We start from the raw sequence: 8,142 nt of genomic DNA, 5'->3' as shown, positions 1-8,142 counted from the left end.
TTGACACATGTGAGTTATACCATTATGTGGGGGCTATGATGTCTCAAGCCTCTATCATGGGGGGTTTTCAATGTACTTATGGTTTTGAGAGATTCTCTTGAGACATATTATTTTTACTTCCTTTCTATCTCTTTTTAGAGTAGGGTTTTTCCCATTGGGTTTTCTCGATTTCTCTATTTGATAGAGATTTGGTTGTGATTGGGTACCTCAATAGGGCTTCTTGTTGAGACTGAAGTTTTCTTTCAGCAAATTTTACACACAGATATATATATATATATATATTTGCATTATTTCTATAGTACAAAAGTATTTTAATTTCCTATAGGATAATTGGTAATAACCAATTCACCCCCCTCTTAGTTATCTAACATGGGGATGTTGGAACTATGGACACACAATGCATGATAAGAATTTTAGCCACAATTTTCAGACTTGAAGACTTCTAAACATTCCCAAACGTTATTCTAACTCTCACAAATCATGATACAATCACTAAGGTCATAGATTCAAAAAAAATTTACAAACACTTATAGAAATTGAAAAAAATTCATGCTTGTTGGTCCTGCAAAATAGTCACAAAAATTCATTAATAAACTTTACCACAATTCACATAAAGCCAATCCATCAAGCATGAATTTAGACAACCTAATGGGGGAAAATCATAGTCAATTTTCATGAAGATCCAATAGTTAAATTTAGAGTTATGAGCATTATACCAAAATTGGGAATGGCTATGCACTCTAACTAGGACAACATGCTATCTTTTTGTTTGCACAAGGTGCAAAAAACAATAGTATGATTTCTATTTTCACTTATTTGGGATCCCAACACCATGAAAGCATTTCCACAATTACATGCATGAAATGAATAATGAAAATAGTTGAATTTTAGAAGAGTTTTATCCTCACTTCACTTGTTACCACAGTCACAAGATTAATGATAGTTACCATCAATGGAAAAAATGACTACATTTTGAGACTTAGCCACATGAAACATTGATGATTTAGGGTTCCTTGACCTTGTCTAAATATGATTCAACACTTACTTTTCCAAGCAACCCACCATACATACATACACATAAAAAAAATTCTTCTCATGATTGATACATAGATATATCAATCACTTAAATAATTAAAATCCATATGACTCCACCTCCATTTCTCTTGCACTTGTGAGAAAAAGAATTATACATGAAAATTTATTGTATCCAAAAATTAACTCAATCTACCACATAACAAATAGTTCTATATTTTTTCAATCTTAGGTTATCCTACGTAGATATTTTTTTAATATTTATTCACAAAAATATGACATTCTCATCAACAAGTTGGATACAAAATCAATCTCCCAAATACTACACCTTATTTTGTTACAACATATAAAATCTCCTTCATCTCTTTTTTCTTCAGTTCAAAAGCCTTTATCCATCTCTAGTTCACAAATCTTCTTAAATACGTTGGATTCTAACCCTTCTATTTTGGATTTCCAACAAAATAAAAATATTATCATAACTACAAATAAAATCGAGATGAGAGAGAGCTTTTTAGAAGCCACAAAAAAATCAGGATTAATTTTTTTTAAAGATTATTTTTCCCATTACCATTTTTAGTGTGCACTAATAAGAATATAAATAAATAACATTTATCAAATTTTAGTAAACTTTAAGTCTTAAAAAAATGTAAAATATGATTGATACAGGTCAAATGAATTTTTAATTTTTTCATGTAATCGATGCAATAATTACATGCCATGAGCAGATCCATAAACAAGGGAATAGAGATAATGGCTGAGAAACATTTTGGTAAATAATAATAGCATAGGCCACACAAAATTTCATTTTAGCATAGTAATAAATCTCAATTTGGGACATTACCATTTGATAGCCTTCACTATACTACAACTTATTGTGGACTAGCATACGTAAAATCTTTATTTATTTATTTTTGTAAATTAAGGTGAGAGATATTTAATTTCAAGATATATACAGCTCACAAATATAAATAAATCTTCAAATTATGTATTAAAAAAGTATGAAGGTTGTAAATAAACCAAAAATACGATTACTAAAATTTTTTATTCACAAATTTATATCTACCATATACATCAAATGCATAAGCTCCAACATTTTTGTATGATATGAAGGCTCCATTACTCAAAGTTTGGATGTGCTAACTTGCACATATCCAAGTATTTTATTTGAAATATTTGAAACTATTTCAGTTGGAAGAAAATGCATAGAGGAAAATAAATAGAGTAGAACCCAAAACTCAATAATTGAATCTAATAATACTTTATTTTCAAATGCATAGTCAAACTTTTCTACTTTTAGGACAGTGCACTTAACCCTCTATTCATTATGGTAAGTCTCTTCTTTCATGTTAACTTCAAATATGAATTTATTTAAAATGACCTTCCATATAATTTCTCTTAGTTTGACATCATCTTGTTCTTCATCCTTACAATAATTTTAATGCCTTTGCTATGACACCCATAATATTTTCTACTACTTTCCCAACAATAGTAACCCCAATGAAAGGTATGTGATCTTGCACTATACATTGAAGCATGTATATGTAATCACATTTAGAAAAACTCTTATCGCATCTTTGACAATACCAATTACCATTTCCATCATTGTTCACCTTCTTTTTGCATTGCCTATCTTTAAATTTTTAGGGGCAAGGTGTATAATAAAAATTATCAAGTTTTATAAAACTTATGGTAGCTTTAACCACACCCCAAAAAGATGCATTAGATCTACCAAGTCCCTAATCATCAACTTGTGCCATAGCTTTTAACATTTTATCTTGTCCAAAAGATGAGATTTTCTTTGTGATAGAAGGGGAAACAAGACCTTTCCCTTCTGTATCAAACCATGATCTCAATTCATGTGCCTCCGGAAGATTTGGATTTATGAAAAGCTAGGTTGTGTTAATTGTTCCTATAGATTTTCCTCCAAAATCACTGATGAATCCAGCCAACAATGTAAAGTATGTGACATGCTCCATTTTAATAAATTTTGTTCACTATTAATAGATCGAATAAAAATGTTAATTTAATATACAGTTACTTTGAAACAGCTGTTGAAGATTGATATCACTAAAGAAAGCATGTGGACTTAACTAGCTAGTAGGAGAACTCAAAAGCTAGTCACAAATGATGCCCCGTCTTTAATTTGATCGTGGCCCACATTGTTTAAACGGGCAAAAGACCTGCACGGCAGTCAGACAGAGGACAAGAATTTCTACGAAGCCTCCAATGACCATCCGTGGTTTTGAACCATACGCTTCCCATAATTCATTCCAGAGGCTCCTAAGAACGATAGAGTGCCGCGTCTTACAGCTGCCCAGATTTTCCCTCGTTTCCATTGCATTGTGGCTGCGAAATTGTGAGGTTGGAGACGCTCAAAAATTCCGTGACGAGTTTAGTGGGCCAAAGATTACCAATTATGACGCCCTTCTTTCTCGTCACATCTACTCCCTCGCAGGAACTGACAGCCCGTAAATATATATAATATACACTTCGGATCCCACACCCAATTTCAGCAGCACCAGAGTCAGAGTTTTCCCAAATATTTAACGTCGTCCACAGTTTCTCCATCTGCCTTGAATCTAATTCCTCCGCTCTTCAATTCAACTACAGATGGAAAGTCCAGCCACCATTTCTTACGTTGTTTGACATTTTCAGAAGTTTTCCCATCTGCGCGTCCAGAACATACGCAGTGGCCACCTTTTGAACCTACAAAACACGACCAATAATATTGAATGTTAATTTTCACTAATTCCTTCTCAGTACTTTCGGTTGGCAGGGCCCCATTACGCTCACTATTACTCATGCTTAATAATGTCTGAGTTGTGGAGCATATCTAGAGGAAGATCTCAAAGTGCATGATCTATAGAGGAGAAAGAGGTAATGCCAACACTAGCTTAGTTAGACTCCAAATCTGGGGAAGATTAAATAGACAAAAGTTATTTAAAAAGGGATAAAAAGGGAAAAAAGCTTTAGAAGAGCCTAGTGTTTTATTTAACAAGAGGGCATCAATTCAAGTCAAAAAAAATCAATTGCTGAAGATAAATTACAACTCCAGAAGCATATTGTGCAGATAGGAAATGATACCATGGAGAACTCAGCAATAATAGTGTAACTATAATGCAGAGTCGTACAGGGAAACACTAAGCATGAAATACAATTACTGGAAACCAGACATGGCACGGAAGCATGATTTTCTTTTTTCATTTGGCATGATTAACTCAACTGGCACATTTTATGGAGCTATTTCTTTCCTTGAATAAAATGATCTCAATGTGAAGGTTTAAAATCAGAATGGCCTAAGATCTCATGTTCCTACACTTTATTGCCAACTATACAAGCTTTGCAATATTTTTATCTCCATTCTGCACCAAACCCGCAATCGAGACCTTGTGGAATGGACCTTCTCTTGCATCGTAATTCTAAAACCCTTTTCTATCATTCTGCCACTGAACACATGGACCAATAAAAGATTGCCAAAAATTTTGAATTAATATTTATAATTAATAAACATGCAACTTTAGTGATATAAAAAGTAAGGAAAAAGTAAGACAAGATAAATGGTTAGAAAGGTTGAATCTCTATTAGCTATAAAAATTCAGTTTAATAACTGTTTAAGCAACTGCCATATGCATGGCCGGAACTAAATAAGCCTCTCCTCTTAACTACATGCAACAGCTAGTAGGAAACCAAAAAAATTAAGAGGCATTCCTAGTTTGAAGAAACCTGATGTTGGTTTATGCAAGAATTGTCAAATTGGTAAAATGGGAAAGACTAGTTTTAAAAGAAAAAACTATTAGTCTGAAGATATCTTGAAAATTGTGCATACTAATTTGTGTGGACCTACTAGAATTGAGAGCTATATTGGAGAAAATTTATTTATTCTTTTTGTTGATGACTACTCTAGAATGATGAGTGTTATGTATCTAAGAGAAAAGTCAGAAGCATTTGAGAAATTCAAATTGTATTTGGAAAAAGTAGAGAACAAAATAGGGAAAAAGTTAAAATGCTTAAGATTAGATAGAGGTGGTGAATTCATCTCCAATGAATTCAATAACTTTTGCATTGAAAGAGGAATGAAAAGATAGGTATGAACCCCTGGAACTCCTGATTAGAATGGAATAGCTAAAAGGAGAAATAGATCCATCATGGATTGTGCAAGGACTCTAATGATTGAAAAGAACATTGCTATCAAATACTAGAACAAAGCTATCAACACTGTAGTTCATACCTTAAGTCGAGTATAGTTGAAGAAGGACTCATACAAAACTCCCTATGAGTTATGGTATGGCTATAAACCCAATGTAAGTTACCTGAAAGTATTTGGAAGTAAATGTTATATCTTGAAAGAATCTAGAAAACAAAAATTTGATGTGAAAGGTGATGAAGGTATATTTTTAGGATATTCTTGCAAGAGTAAGGCATATAGATGTTTGAATTTGTCTACTCATAAAATCATAGAAAGTGCACATGTGAGAATTGATGAGTTTGTAGAAATGACTAAAGAAGAAAGAAAAAAGGAACTAGAGGATTATAGGAGATTTGTTTACATTGAACCTGATACATTTCCAAACACATCTATCAATTAGGAGACAACTACTCCCAAGTCTTCCTCAGTCACCAAGTTGCAAGAAGTTCAAACTGAGTCACAAGGACCTGAGTTACAATTTGAAGCTATCGAGCAAATGCCTACCAAGTCTGAGCAGTCAAAACCTGAAGTTGATGTTCAAGAGGATGAAAATTCAATTCATTCAAAAGGAAAACAACCTATATTGGCCAAGTATGTTAGGAGGCATCATGTACTATATCATATTATTGGAGATAAATCATAAGGTACTATGACAAGAAGTAAGCTAAAAGGTACATGTTTACTTTTTTATTTTGAAACTAGAAGTGTCAAAGATGCATTGGAAAATGAAAGTTGGATTGAGGCTATGAATGAAGAAATAGAGAAAATAGAGAAGAATAAAACCTAGACTCTTGTACCGAGGCCTAAAGATAAAACTGTGATTGGAACAAAATGGGTATTCAAGAATAAGTTGAATGAAGATGGTAAGGTATCAAGAAACAAAGCTAGATTGGTGTGTATAGGATATTTTCAAGAAGAAGGTATAGATTATGGTGAAAATTTTTCTTCTGTTGCAAGATTAGAAGGTGTCAAGACCTTACTTGCATATGTAGCACATAAAGGATTTAAGGTATATCAAATGGATGTTTAATCTACATTTCCCAATGGTATTCTTGAAGAAGAAGTCTACATTGAGCAACATAAATATTTTGTTGATCAAGAAAAAAGAGGCATGGTCTACAAATTACACAAAGCATTGTATGGTCTAAAACAAGCTCCTAGAGCATGGTGTGAGAGATTGCACAACTATCTTATATTGAATTTTTTCTAGAGAACTAATGATAACAATAGTTTGTACATCAAGGAAGGGTCACATAACAAGATTGTTTTGGCAAAAATATTTTTGGATGATACTTTGTTTACAGGGAATGATGATCTATGCAAAGAATTTTTAAATTTCTATGTTTGGTGAGATTAAGTTCTTTGTTGGTCTTCAGATACAATAAAGCAAGAATGGTATCTACATCACTCAGTGTAAATATATCAAGGAGATACTCAAAAAGTTTGGTATGGAAGATTCGAAACTAGTTGGAACCCCCATGTGTACTAGACTAAAGCTTACCAAAGATGATAACTCAAAAGAGGTAGATTAGACCTTATACAAATCAATGATTGGAAAATTATAGTATGCAGTTCATACAAGGCCTGATATTGCTCTTGCAGTTGGTATAGTGGCAAGTTTTTCAGCAAAACCCAAAGAAAATCATATGATAGAAATCAAAAGAATCTTGAGATACTTGAAAGGTATTGAAGATTATGGCTTATGGTATAAAATTGGAAGTAATCTAGACTTAAAAGTGTTTACTGATGTTGATTGGGCAGGAAGCATTAGTGACAGAAAAAGTAGAAGCGATGGAGCATTATTTATTGGGAAAAGGTTGGTATCTTAAACAAGCAAAAAGAAAAATTGCACATCCCAATCTACAGCAGAAGTAGAATATGTTGCAGTAGCAATGAACTATTCTAATATTGTTTGGTTTAAATAGTTGTTGGAAGGCATGAAGGTTGAGATCAAAGAACTAGTTTTTAAGTTTTGTGATAATACAAGTGCAATTAATATATCAAAGAATCCAGTGATTCATTCCAAAACTAAGCAAATTTCCATAAAATACCACTTTGTTAGAGAATTGGTGCAAGATAAAGAAATCAGATTGGAATATGGTCATACAAAAGAATAGATTGCAGACATATTTACCAAGCCATTACCTAAGGATTCATTCTTGTATCTAAGAGGTAAGTTAGGGGTTATTCCCCTATCTGAAGCTCACTAAAATAATGTTTTAGTGATGCATCAACATGAACCAAGTTGAATATGTATCAGTTGATATAGCATAGTCAAGGGAACATTGCATATGAATCAGTACTCAAGGTACATTGATACTCATTTGGTATGTGTTGTCTTTGGCATGTGTTGTTAAAGAGGGAGTGTTTGTTGTCATATCTTTCTTAAAAAATTTTGTAAAAGAAGCTATGTAATTCCTTCATAGAGGGAGATTATTGCATTAGAGAAGTTTGTGGCGTAAAATCTAAGAGGGAAACATTTTCTGTCAAAGTAAGATTTGTTTTCAAATTTTATTGTGCCATGACATGTTGTGTTGCCATCAATGCCAAAGAGGGAGATTGTTGGATACAATTGTCTAATTGTGTGTTGTCTTTAATGTTACACAAATGTCATATCATTTGGTAGGCAATGTTTACTAAGCTCACTTGGCCAGCAAGGTGATATTCCTTGTCTACTAAGCATTCCTAGAGATTACTCTGCAAAGATAGTGTCCATCGAGCTTACTCAGGCGTTGAAGAAAATTATGGCAGAAAGTAGTGTTAACCAAACTCTCATAGTTAATGAAGAAAAAATTGGTCATAATTAGTGTTCACTGAGTTCACTCAGTTGCCAAAGGATTTTTCAAGTTCATAGTGTTAACTAGGCGTCTGTTGGTTAATGTAGGAAATCATTTTAGGATTAGAGTTTACCAAGCAGGATCGGC

The sequence above is a fragment of the Cupressus sempervirens genome, chromosome 5, assembly GCF_028749045.1.
Source record: "Cupressus sempervirens isolate cs-2001-9-10 chromosome 5, ASM2874904v1, whole genome shotgun sequence".
NCBI classification, from domain to species: Eukaryota; Viridiplantae; Streptophyta; class Pinopsida; order Cupressales; family Cupressaceae; genus Cupressus; species Cupressus sempervirens.
Note: the sequence above shows the minus strand (reverse complement) of the source record.